At 56.1% G+C, this 13,457-nt stretch overlaps 1 protein-coding gene across 1 annotated transcript in view; it reads left to right on the top strand.

Annotated features, from left to right (window-relative positions):
• NDUFA2 (NADH:ubiquinone oxidoreductase subunit A2) overlaps positions 1–8,290 on the top strand; it is a 165,750-nt gene extending 157,460 nt beyond the window's left edge. Inside the window, exon 4 of the mRNA XM_082063524.1 lies at positions 8,278–8,290. The gene's annotated coding sequence lies outside the window, so the exon portion shown is untranslated. The remainder of the gene's footprint in view (positions 1–8,277) is intronic.
• Positions 8,291–13,457: the final 5,167 nt, after the last annotated feature.

The raw sequence follows: 13,457 nt of genomic DNA, 5'->3' as shown, positions 1-13,457 counted from the left end.
TAGGTGGAGGCTCTGTGCTCACTGAGGAGCGCTGCCAAACCTCAGGCACCCCCGGGGGGTGAAGCCCACCCTCTCCACCCTGCTCAGCGGCAATGCCACCGTCAGCCACAGCCCCTGTGCTGGGTTGTCCCCACTGCCTGCCCAGTTGCTGCTAGGGATGTGGCATCCAGGCTGCTGTCCCCAGGGCTGGGCACCTGGCTGGCCACTGGCAGCCACGTGGGATGGGGAGCTCGGCACGGCACTGGGCGAGCACTTGGGTGCTGCCACAAGGGCTGGCCCGGGGTTGTTATTAATTAACATCCTCATTAAACAGAGTTAGCAGAAGGGCAACATAACCTGCTGCAGCCTCTACAGCATGCTGTCCTAGAAGGTATGGCCACGTCCGAGCCTCTCCTTGACCTTGGTGGCTCCACGTGGGAAGGTGCCAGCAAGTGCTGCCAGGAGGAGATGGACCCTGGCGTGGGTCTGGTGCAGCCGCACAGCAGCCATGCCAGCAAGAGTTTGCATGGTGGAGCTGGCCAGGCTGGGAGAGGATCATGTCGGGAGTCCCGACTCTGGGGTGAGCTGTAGCAGAGTCAGCAGCAAGAGCTGCAACCTCTGCGTGGGTGCCAGAGACACATCCTGTCCCGCTGCAGGGACACCTAGTGCCTTGGGGAGGTGCTGGGCTGGCTGAGGGGTGTCAACCACCCCTCTCTGCAGCGGGACCCACTGCTTCCCCTGCGTTTGGGGTGCCTCGTCCCGCCATCCCCGGGACTGCAATTAGTGGCCTGACCCTGGGCTGACCCGTCCCCCAGCGCGGGGATGGGGCAGGATGCAGGAAGCGCCAAACAAAATGTGCTTCAGTGGAGCCGGATGGCCGGCTTGCCGTGAGCGCCACCGGCCAGGCGTGACCTCCCCAGCCCGCTCCTGCTGCCGGGCAGCCACGCTCCCTGCGCGGGCTTGGGGGTGTGGAAGGGGGCTGGTAGGACCACGAGGGGCTGTGGGCTGTGAAATCCTCAGTGGCGGGACAGGAATGGTCAGGAGCATCGAGTCCTGCGAGCTGCTGGGTGACCCAGTGGTTCACCCTGAGGGCAAGAGGGTAGTAGCAGGTTGGGGTGGTGGGATCAGCTCAGGCTTGTTTAGTAGGGACATCACACATCCTGGGCGGCTGTGGGATCAAGGCAGAGTCTGGCCAGCCCCACATCTAGCATCTCCTGCAAGGTGGGGCCATCTGTGGATGCTCCGCAGCGTGTCCTGGTGCTGAGCAGCCCCACTGCAGGTGGACATGACCAGCGCAGGTCTGCCCAGGGTGACTGTCCCTCAGCAGGCAGGGACAACAGTGGGGGATGCTCAGCCCCGCACAGCTGGCTTTGCTCAGGCTGCCTGCTTGTCTTCAAGGCTGGAACCTGGGGCTGCTGGGTCAGCTCGCTTGGGAGTGTTAATCTAAATAAACCTCCCCCAGTTCAGCTCCCCGCAGCTGGCCAGGTGACCTTCCCCATGTCACACAGCTCCTGGGACATTTCTGGCCCAATTTTCAGCCCTGGCTGAAGTTTTTCCTAGTAGTTGCCCAGTTTTCAAATTCAGGCTAAGGATCCCTTGTCTCCTCATTCTCCACTGGGAATGAGCACTGTGTTGGCTTCTTTCCCCAGGAACTGCTTGAGCCGAGGTGTGGGGTGGGGGGCATGAGGGTCCCACCAGGATTCTGGGATGCTGCTCACATTAGTGTCTCAATATCAGAGTGAGTCTGGAAACGGCTTTTCTCTATGAAGAGGAACCACGGGAAATCCTTCATCACTTGAAGGCCTGACATCCACGTTAATCTACCTCTGGGACTTTCAGGCTTCCTGATCTACCACCACAGGTTGAGATCTCTCTGTGTCTGAGCTGGGGCAGGAGGAGGTTTACCCAGCAGCATCCTTGGAAAGGATCCTGTAGGTGTGAGCTGACACCCATTCCTGTGTCCCAACAGCCCACCCAGAGATGTGCTGGGTCCCCATCAAGGCAAAGCTGCAGCTCCAGCTGGCCAAGTGCCCTGGCTGGCCGCCCTGCTGCGGCGCTGCGGGAGGCTGGGGACGTTGCTGCAGGGATCACTGTGTGGTTTCTGTAGCTGGGGCTGCACAGAAGCTGCTCGAGGTTCTCCTGCCCTGGGGACGGATGTGCCACTGGACCTGGCACCTCGCCTGCAGCTCAGCAGCGCTGCCTCTGTGGAGGAAGCTGTCTTGTTCTGGGGTCTCAGCTCCCATCCTTGCACCCCATAGTGTGAAGAAGTGCTTGGGCTGTGCTGGTTTTGCTTGTATGAAGGAGAACATCTACTGCATCCCTAGCTCCTCCAGCCTCAGCAGTACATCCCATCCTCAAGCATCCCACGGCACGGAAGAGTCTGTGGGCAACAAGGACCATCTGGTCTGGTGGAGCAGTAGTGTCCCTCTGTTTAGCCAAGAACAGTGCCCGATTACTCCTGATGACCATGGAGGTGCCCCCGATTCGAGCCACACTGGAGCTGTTCTGCTCTTCCAGCCCGTGTCTGCTGGCTACAAAGCCCACGCCAAGCCGCGGCAGCTCCCGCTAAATCGGGGACTCGCTGCTGTGCCAAGGCCGGTTTCAGCACTGCGTCAAGATGTTTTAAGGCCAGAGCAGTCAGGATTTGTGAGAAATAGGTCGGCCTGTGACAGCAGAAGGAGGCTACTCAGTGCAAGACGCTGTGCTATCGGGCAGGGGAGGGAGCGGCTGGTACGGCATTAGCCTTCAACCTCTGGGTGACCAAGGGTGACTGCCAGTGGCTGAGCAGGGGCTTAGCAGAGGCGACAGGTACCAGTCCAGGCTGGGGGGTTTGCAGCCTAGAACCTGCCTCCCCGTTGGCTAGATGCTGATGCTGACCAGCCTTGGTGAAGCATTGGTTGCAGGGTGTTGTGCTGCAATTGGATGTGGTGCTCGTGAAGGTGTCCAGCTGGCACTGTGGGCAGCGGGAACACAAGACCAGGCTGCCCTGTCCTTGTGCCCCCCGCCAGCCCTGCAGCCCCTTGTGCCTCTGATCCAGGCCTGGGGGACGAGACGCCCCCAGGGCAGGAAGGGTGTCCTGTCCTCTCCTGCCATGCCTTTGGGCCTTGGGCTGGCGTCTCCTGCAGCTGGGCTGGCTGGACACTGTGCCCTGAGCCTGTCTTATATCACAGCCTGTCTGTCTGAGCCCAAGCAAGGCTGGGGCAAGCTGGAGGAGCTGCTGGCCTGTGTATTGTGGGCAAACCCACCAGCCAACATACTTAGAGCAGGTTATAGCAAACCCAGGAAGGCTACAAGAACAGGGCAAACATGGATGAGGCCTCCTAAATTATTCAGTTCCTTTTCCTCAGTGTGCCAACTGGTGCCACCCAGTTTTTGGCCTTGCCTATTCTCCTCCTCCTGGTGGAAGAGGAATGATGTCCAGGGCATTTCACAAGGCCAACTTCTGCCATGAGGGTTCCCCATGGACAGGAACAAGACAATAGGAAAATCTCCTTCTCTCTTACTCGCTCATGCCATAGCATCGTTTTGCCCTGGCAGAGCCCTGGGTTTCTGCAGCTCCTCATCACCCCTTGCTGTTGTGGGGGCACCCCCTTGTCTTGGGGGACACGGGTGTGGCCAATGTCAGTGCCCGCTTGCCTTCTGGCCACGAGGGCTGGGACTGCAGCGGTGCACATCAGGCGAGCTCACCTCCAAGCACCGGGAACTCGATAAGTACATCCCGCTCGACCTTTACAGTCATTAATTTCTGCATTTTATCTCACTTGCTGTCCCTGTTCTTTTTAAAGCTCCATCTGTTGTGGGTAACGATACCTTCCTCCAGCAGTGGCACGGCCATGAGCTGCCCCACCTCCGGCAGATTCAGTTTTCCAGCATCAGGAGCGGACCAGCCAAGGAGAATGGAGCCCATGAAGGACCCTCAGGCCCTGCACCTCTTTCCTGAAGAGCTGGATCATGCTGGACCCTGGCAGTGCTCGCAGAGCTCAGCAGCTCCCAGTGACCCTCTGGGTGCTCCTGCTCGTGTGGTGGTGGCATCGCCAGCACTGACATCCTTCTATCTTCCCATCGTGCACACAGGTCTCCTGCTGAGTGACGTGGGCACCATCCCAGTGGGAGATGATCCCTCAGGACAGCTCTGCACCCAGCCAGCCAGCCTGAGCCAGAGACCCGCTTTGCCCTGCTGCAAGGGCAAGGCCAGAGGCTTTAGTCTAGGTTTTTCTGGGTGTTTTTAACCTGCAGCACGTAGGGTGAAACCAGCCTGGGGCAGAGCCCACTCATGTGCTCCCCATGCCCTGCAGCGAGGCGCGGGGTGCAGGTGCTGGGCTCTGCTGGCCCCCAGGGCTCCCACCCGCGATTGTTCCCTTCCTGCAGTGAGTCCTGACACTTCTCCACCGAGACAGCCACAGGGGGAGATACAAATTGGCTTTGATGCAAGTAGGTGCGTGTCTAATGGAGGGTCCCCGCCCCGCCAGCTCTGGTCCCTGGATCTCCCAAGCTGACTGGTGGCACCCACCATCATCCTGGAGCTGGTTTCTGCTGCAGTCCCTCACAGGAGAAGCAGGAGCACGGCGCGGGCTGAGGCGCAGGGCAATGGAGGAGGCATGGCTGGAGTTAGGGCAGGGCAAGACATGAGAGGAGGGAGACTGTATGGAGCAAGAGAAAATACTTGTCCTCCCGGCAGAGGGAAGAGAGAAAAGGGCAGGAGAAGAGGTGGGAGCTGGGGGTGCAGAAGGGACATGGTGGGGATGGGTGTCCTTGGAGAAAACCCAGTCAGCTGGGTACAGGGCATGGTGGAGGTCTTGGTGCCCACACGTCCTACCCGCTCCCAAGAGGAGGTGGGTCATTAGGAATCCAGGATATTAAGCCCCAGCCTGCAAGACCAGCAGCAGGACTGGTCTGGGCCCGAGGGTGCAGACCTGCTCGTGCCCCGCGAGGGTTTGCAGCCTGAGTCAGCTCTCCAGCACCGCGCAGAGCTGCCGGCTCTGTCCTCCCACCTCCATTTTCTTACGTCTCCAGACAAAGTGACCATTTATCCGCCTGGATTTCAAGCTGTGTGCACAGCCCAGCGCTGCCCCTTCGGCTGGACACGGGGAGGAAGAGGAATGCAACCAGGCAGGTTTGTGCAAACACAGGCACTGCGTGGTCCCCCTCGGTCTTTAGTCTGGTAAGCAAAATCAGCATCTAATCCAGATCAAACAGGACTTTAGCTCCTGTCAAAGGACTGATCCCCCATTCTGCCCAGGCTGTGGTATTTAAAGGGACACAGCCAGGTTAAGTACAGCTAGAAACAAAGGGTTTGTGAAAATAATCATAATAAAAAATAACAACAACAAAAGCTAGGGAGGATTAGTGGGAAGAGAGACTGTAATGAAATATAACTGCTAAAGAAAACTGTGGTTAATGGAGACATCTCCCTGGAGCATTTGAAACCTCAGGTAGTGGAGGAGGAAAGAGATAAGTGAAACCACTCATGAACCAGCAGCAAAACAGAGCAGGATGTTCCTGGATAAGGGCAAGATCTCCTCTCCTCTCCTCTCCTCTCCTCTCCTCTCCTCTCCTCTCCTCTCCTCTCCTCTCCTCTCCTCTCCTCTCCTCTCCTCTCCTCTCCTCTCCTCTCCTCTCCTCTCCTCTCCTCTCCTCTCCTCTCCTCTCCTCTCCTCTCCTCTCCTCTCCTCTCCTCTCCTCTCCTCTCCTCTCCTCTCCTCTCCTCTCCTCTCCTCTCCTCTCCTCTCCTCTCCTCTCCTCTCCTCTCCTCTCCTCTCCTCTCCTCCTCTCCTCTCCTCTCCTCTCCTCTCCTCTCCTCTCCTCTCCTCTCCTCTCCTCTCCTCTCCTCTCCTCTCCTCTCCTCTCCTCTCCTCTCCTCTCCTCTCCTCTCCTCTCCTCTCCTCTCCTCTCCTCTCCTCTCCTCTCCTCTCCTCTCCTCTCCTCTCCTCTCCTCTCCTCTCCTCTCCTCTCCTCTCCTCTCCTCTCCTCTCCTCTCCTCTCCTCTCCTCTCCTCTCCTCTCCTCTCTCCCCTCTCCCCTCTCCTCTCTCCTCTCTCCTCTCTCCTCTCTCCTCTTTTCCTCCCGGGATGTCTCCTGTGCTGGCACAGCCCCGTCGTGCTGCAGCCCCCAGATAGGATTTAGCCACTCAACTTCTCCTGACCTTAATAACTGGCGCTGACTTAACTGGGAGTCTGGTGGCTAAATCCCGCGTGAGTCTGGAAGTGTAGGAGTCAGTGTCACAAGTAATTTATTCCACGCATCTCTCATCCCCCTAAACTTGGGGAAGCCAGTTCTTGACACAGATGCTGGTGCTGCCACAGCCCTGGTTGAGCAGATCTACAGCACCCTCTCTTTATACCCAGTTTTCTCCTTTTCCTTCTTTCCCTTGCAGCTGTTGCCTTGCCCAGGCTGGAGAGCAAAACCCCACTCAGTCCCCGCTCCAAGCCCAGGAACAGGCACCCACCTAGACTCAGGCAAAGCCCCTGCTGTTCACAGCACCATGGAGCATCCTTCTAGCCCTGGACAAGTCCCAGACCAGCCACCTCCTAAGAGGGGAAGGACACCTCCAAAAATGTGACTGGATTACAGTGTAGCCCCTGCAAACAAGGTCTGGCCCACTCGTGGGTGCTGCACGTGGATGCTGCATCCTGGGGACCTCGGTCTTGCTCTGTGCATGCCAAGGGCCCGATGCAGCTCTTCTGCCTCTTCCCACATGTGCTGAGGTTGGAGAACCAGAGGAAACTCTTCAGCTGGGCTCTGTGGTGCCTGGGCTGGGTGAGTGCAGGGTGGTAATGTTCCATGCCGGGGCTGCCTGTTGACCCTCCCGTTGGCTACATGGGATGGACCTTGTGGCTGGAGAGTTCAGGCTGGGTTACAGCCTCTGCCGCAGTCTGAACATCATATTCATATGCCAGTTGCATTTTTTTGGCATCTTTCCCCTCTTTGGAGGGGGTCACAGCCTGTCCTGCCTTGGCGAGGCTAGTACTGCTGGCCCGGGCAGTAGTGGTCATCCTTGTCCTGTTCCTTCTGAAGGGTCCTGTGCATTTGTTTGGTCCCAGTGACCATTGTTTGCCCTCACCAAGTAGATTCTGCCTTCTCTTCCACTGTCCTGTAGAGCTCTGTTGAGACATGAAATTCGTCTGATGGCAGAAGGTCCTGGAGGAAGCTGTCCTCCCTGCAACAGCCAGGTACGAAGGGCCGTCATCACCTCCATCTGCCCCCAGGAGGGTGGACCAGACGGGTGTCGCATTGGCTAGGAGTGAAGCCAAGTACCTGATGAGCTAGCACCAGACTTTGAACTGTCCTGCATGTACAGCTTCCCAACCTGGCACTGAAAGATTAGGGCAAAGAAAGCAAGAAAGAAAACACAAACATCCCATTCCCATCTCGCAAAGTCTCATCACCAGGGCTGGCAGCATCTCGTACCTGCTTGCCCTACCTGCTGCCCTTCTCGGGACATGGGGTCCTCAGACCTTGGGGAGCCCCGGCCCCTTGGCTGCCTCTGCTCCGCTGGAGGAGCTGGTTTTCTGGAGGCTGAGCGTATTCCGTGACATTCGCAGCCTGCAAACTAATCTGCAAACAACCATTTCCAGAGGCTGATAATTCACCCAAATGTGTGTGCAGCTCCTCGGGGAACGGAGCAGCCCCATCGGGGCCCAGCACAGCCGTTGCATTCCCGATTTCAGGCGAGGCAGTGGGAAAGCTTCCTGGTCCTGCTTGGTGGGCAAACTGTGTTCTCAGAAATGACCATGAAGTTTAGCTTAAATTTTGGAGGTAAAAATGTAGTCTAACTCAGCCACAAAGCATGGAAAATTTCAAGCAGGCAGTTGATGTGTGGCAAAAAGTGTACTCGGGCTGCGGGAACAAGCGGGGTTGTGTTGTTTTGGCTGTTAAATCAAAAACCCAGGAGAAAGAAATCACGTTGGGTCAGCCCAAAATGAACAGTTCTAGACATTCTTTCTGAAACAAAAAAGTGTTGCTTGGACAGGAGGAGGCACTTAGTTTTATTCACTGCTGATACTAACTGCATTTCTACATGGATTATAAGTGAAAAGTTGCAAAGTTCCTCTGAAACCACGGAAGGTGAAAAGAAACACTTTGCTTATTCCAAGATAACAGATGCTCTTTGTCCTTTCAAACGGAGCCCAAATTCACAAATAATTATGGTCTCTCTGAAACTAGAGATTTCAGTGGGTAAACTATTAGTGTGAACAATTCCAGGCGGGTTGCCTAGCTGGGAAGCCAGGGATTGACCCGAGACAGGTTCTGTTCTTCCTACATCATCACCAAGAGCACACAGAGTGCTGGGCAACCTTCCTTGTGTGTGCTGCTACCTCCCTGCTGGGCAGCGCTTGGTGGGACGGCTGGTGGTGCAGCCACGGTCCTCTGGCCAGGACTGAGGCTCCACTTGCTGGTGTCGGGTAGTTCATCCTCCCGGTTTTGCCTGTGGATCTAGTGCTGGAGCTCAGAGCAGAGACAGGGGCCATCATCGACCTGCAGCACCAGCCGCGACTCCGTGACTACAGCAGGGCTGTAGGACCCTCCCTGGGAACGCTGTGCAGCTCATAATACCCCTGCTCGCCCCACCTGCAACATGCATCTCCACGGCGGCACAGGTTGCAGCAGAGATGTCCCGTGCTTTTGCATGCCTGTGCTCCTGCTCCTTGCCGAGGCAGCCTGCGAGCAGGCGGGACCCTGAGCAAGTCACCAGCCTCAGGGGGCCACAAACACTCCGTGTCCTTCTGGAATAGCCTTTTCAGTCAAATTTCTGTGTCTGTTTTGGCAGGGTGCAGATCTGAGCTCCCTGGGGCTCTCACTCCGGCAGGATTTGGCCCATCAGGAGGAGCTCCTGCCTTCCCTGTCCCTCCTCCCAGCTCAGCTGTGCGGGCTGCAGCATTGCCTCCCCTCCCTGAGGAGGGGTTTGGCCAGGGACACCCGTTAGTCCTTTTGGACGGCTCCTCTTGCCCTTCCTCAGGCAGGACCAGAGCACTAGAGCTGCTCAGGGTGTCATCTGGGCTGGGACAGCCTCTTGCCCCATGCCCCGTCCCCAGGAGCTCCCGTAGCCAACCTGCCTTGTGCTGTGCTTCCCCAGCACTGGTTATGCAAGTGCCTTTGGAAGCAAGACAAAATTACAGCAGGAAGAAATCATCGTATAGCTCTGGTGGGAAAAGATATTATCCTGCATTGCTAGCGAGACCAGCCGTCGGCAGGTAGGGCCCGGAGGAGAGCTGCGTTGCAGGATGATGGCTGATAAGATGCCCGGTCCTGCTCCGATGGCCTCGAGAGAGGGAAGCGCTGCGCTGTGAAGCTATGGAAACGGCCAGGCTGGGTGGGAGCTGTAATTGGGCCACTCGCATCGCAGCCGTGCAGGCAGGTACGCCTGCATCCTTTGTGTGCACGCACGCCGGGAAGAGCGGAGCCGCGGGAACAGCGGTGCGAAAGTTGCTCCATTGGAAGCAGCAGCTCTGCCGGCAGCTGCCCCCGGCCGTCCTCCCCTCCCCGGCCCCCCGCTCTGCCTTTGAGTCACCTCGGCAGCGTGACGGCTGCATCCGCCCCGCGCGAAGGTCACGCTTAAAAGCATTGGACATGGCTGGGCGCGGAGGTGGGAGAGACGCGGCACAAGTCGCATCGCGTTTGAAGGAGTTGCGGCCAGGGCAAACCTCCCCAACGTGCCCTTCGAGGAAGGGGCTCCAACAGCCTTTCATTATTTGCCAAGAAACGTAAGCCCAGAGGTCCGTGAAATTGTCAGGATGTGTGAAATCAGTCACCGCTGGGCAGCTCTCCCGCACGACCATTTTAAATATTTAACACGTTGATTATACAACATTTGTATTGAAATGCTGGTGTGGGCCCAGACCTGAGGCTTTGTGGGGGGGGATTTGGGATTTGGCCGCCCTGCCCCGGGCTGCTGGCAGCCGCCGCGGTGCCGGCGGGGGGGACGGTGTGGGGGCAGCGGGAGGCAGCGGGAGGCACTCAGGCAGCGAGTCGCTCCTGCTCGGGAGCCTCCGAGTGACAAACGCGCTCAGGAGCAGGAATTCATTCCTGTAAATATGTTTGCATTATTTATTTTAAACATTTTTATAAATCATAATAGGAGAGACATCTGCTGTTAAAACTGCAAACTGCATTCATGCCTAGGGCAAGGCGGGAAGAGGCTTTTCCCCGGGAAACCTTGGCAAACTTTGGGGACCACGGCAGGTTTGGGAGAAGCAGGGGGGTAAATGCACAGGGGGCATTTTCCTGGCGTGAGTTACACACCGAGCCTGCCCACTCCTTTCTGGGGTCTTTATTTAAACCCCTGCAATCCTCCCTCCTGCTCCAGCCCTCTCACTTTTGACACCTCTTTACATGAAGCTTTATCATGAGGATGGCATCTTGCTTTTGCTTTCCTGATGGCCCAAACTACAAGTCCCCGCTCCTCTGCTGTGATACAGCTTGTGGGTACTGGTGGGTCTCATTTCCCACAGGTGTGGCAGAGGGATCTGAAAGGGATCTGCAGGCAGGGCTCTCGATCGATGGCACAGCACAAAAACAACCTCTCCCCAAGCCTAGTGGCATTTACAGGTCCCAAGAGCTTCTGGAGACGGTGGTGGCTCATCCTGGGCGAGGGGAGGAAGCTCCGGGTGACTCTGACTCACGGCTTCGCAAGATTAATTGCCGGGCGCTGCAGGAGGTTTATCACTGCCACCCGCGGCTCGCCGCATCTCGCCTCGCCGCGGCTCGCCTCTCGCCGAGGCTGCTGGCTGCTCTGCCCGCCCTCGCTGTGGGGACGGGGTGAGGAGGAGCCCCCAGCTCCCTTTTCCGTCGCGGTGCATCGGGTGCTGTGGTGGAGCCGCGAGTCGCTGTGAGGGGGAGGCGATGGTGAATTATCTCCTCCCTGCACACCCTGGAGACAGCCCCATCCATCAGCTCGGGTGCCCTGGGGTGCAGAGGGTTCCAGATCTGCTGCTTGGATGGGTCATGTCGTCCTCTTCCTCAGCTCCCTGTGCCCTCAAGGCAAGTGTTCTTTGGGTTGGGCTCTTTCTGCCACTCTTGGCTTCTTTTTTTGAGCCTTGTTACCTTGCAGTGAGGCCCACCATGGAAAGCAGGTGGCAAATCCACTCCCCAGGGTGTCTTCTCCATCCTGACGTCTGCAGCCATCCGGTCCCCCAGCACTGACAAGCTCAGCAACTGTGATGAACAAAATCTTTTGCATAATCAATAATTAACGTCTGGGGTTTCCAAGCAGCTAATTAATCTCTTGGTGAAGCGTGAAAAAAATATTTAGAATAAACGTAGGTGTTTTCAAGTCAGGTGAGCAGAGGTTCACACACAACCCAGGCTCTTCTGTCAACCCGTGTCCCTGGAGAGCTGCTTGCTCCAAGTGATGCTATTCATTGCCACGGAGTGGACAATATTGATCATAAATATTTGCCTAATGAGATCATATCTGCTTTCCAGCATATGCAATGAATGACCTCAAAAGGCCTGGTGTCCTTTGAGTAAGCTTGCAAAGAGCTTAATTGTCTAGCTGAGCCTTGCAGGTCTGGAGGTGGGCTACACCGGGTCTGTGTGGCGGGGTCAGTTCAGCCCCAGCCATGCTGGCAGAATGGGAAAACTGGAGGCAGGGAACAGATCTGCCTGGGACATGTAAGAGCATCCACTTGTGCTCCCATCCAAAAGCTGAGAAAAGCAGCACATAAACTATTCAGGTTTAGGCAAAGATTTGAGAGCATTTCTCTGGGTCACTGGTTTCAGATTCAAGGAATGTCACAGACTTCATCCAGTGGAACAGCCCATCCCCAACAGACTCCTACTTGGGAAACCTCCACCAGGTTCACTAGGAGTTCCAGCAGCATTTGGGGTCAGGTACACCGGCCCTGGGACAAGGCTTTTATCCAGTTTTAGGTAACGGTGGGGCAGCAAAGTCCTTGAAGCACCCGATTCTCCCTGTGACTTTCAGGGAACCTCTGTGACTCTCCCCTGTTGTAGACCTGTGAGGTCTGGTAGATAAATGCCATACCAGATATACAGTTGTGTCTCCTCACTGGCGAGCAGGGACAGGGCTTTGTAGGTCTTCGACCGCGTCTCCAACAAACACCGCTCTGCTCTGTGCTCACACCCGGGCTTGCTGCAGTCCGTCTACGTGCGAGCAGGCTGTGAATTTGCTCTTCCCAGCGCTGGCTCCTCAGCTCGTCCCAGAATAGCCAAGTCACTGACTCGTGGCTCATTTTGAACAATTGCCAAGCAGCTGCAGCTGTCCTTGACTTTATCTCTGCTCCAGTGTGGCTTTGCCCAGCTCCACAAGTTCACACTAGGAGACTCCACTCCCCCTTCCCAGAATAGAAGACATCCAGGGCCCAGCGTCAGCAAGTTTAGCAGCTGTGGGAAGTGGTATCCTTTGAGCAATCAGTAATTAGCCTGGTTGAAAGGCCAGAGTCCTTGTGGCTAATGAGTAGCTGGAGACGAGACCTACGATCTTCTGACCCCCTTTAAGTTTTACTGGTGACTTCCAAAGACTTCCTGGCTTGCTCTCATCTTTGTGCCAGCTCACAATTGGCCTTCTGTCATGGAAGTTGGTCCTCTCCAGATGATCCAAAGCTCATGGTCAGATCTCACCCAGTCAGTTCTGGTTATCTCCTGTTCCTCCTTCTGCACACTGCTCTTGGCCACCTCTTTCCATCACACCTTCTATGTCCCTGCTCACTTATAATCTCCTACGTAACTCTCCATAGCTGTCATGTCCAGTGCTGCTATCACCGTGAACCAGGGTTGGCTTTGGTCAATGCTTGTTGAGAAGACATTGTAAGGGGACTGTTGCAGGCGCAGGTACCGATGGTTGATGGTGATGATCTCCTTCTGAGCCGTGTAACGAACTCCTGGTGACTCCAACCCCCCTTCATCCTGTCTTCAATCTAAAAAAAAAAATACAGCTCATCTTCCGAAGAGGCTTAACTATGTGAGGACTGACTTTTGGCTTTGGCTTATGCTGAGGGACTGTGAAATCAGAGCACGGGGCAGATAACTCAGCCAGGGCAAGAGGTTGATTGGGTAGCGCTCGCATTTCTGTGCAGATGCTTAGAGCATGCAGGAGTGGCATGGAAAATAAAGGCACAGTGGGAGTACAGGATTTACCTGAGACCTATCAAGCCTTCTTGTCCATAGTTTTAACTAATAAATATCTCTGCTTCCCTACAGAAAGCTGAGCCCTTATAGCAAGCGTGTTTTTTTTTCCTTCAGAGGTGCTCCAGGCTAGGAGTATTCATAGCCCTGTGTTATCATGCATCAGCAGAGGGATGGGAACACCTTGGACTGAGCAAATTCAGTTGATTTATTGTTCCTGATTATTAGAGCAGTCCAGAGTATGATGGGATGTGGTCTGCTCATCTGCCTTGATGTTTGGTGGGACTGCGGTGAGGAGGGTCACAAGAGCTCAGGGCAGCTGGGGAGGGCTACTGTCTCTTCTCAGCTGGAAAGGATGGTGAGAACAACAGCAGTGATGGAAGATTTATCCTTGAC

Source organism: Streptopelia decaocto (assembly GCF_964273445.1).
Source record: "Streptopelia decaocto genome assembly, chromosome: 12".
NCBI lineage: Eukaryota > Metazoa > Chordata > Aves > Columbiformes > Columbidae > Streptopelia > Streptopelia decaocto.
Note: the sequence above shows the minus strand (reverse complement) of the source record. Positions and strands in the feature narration are given on the sequence as shown.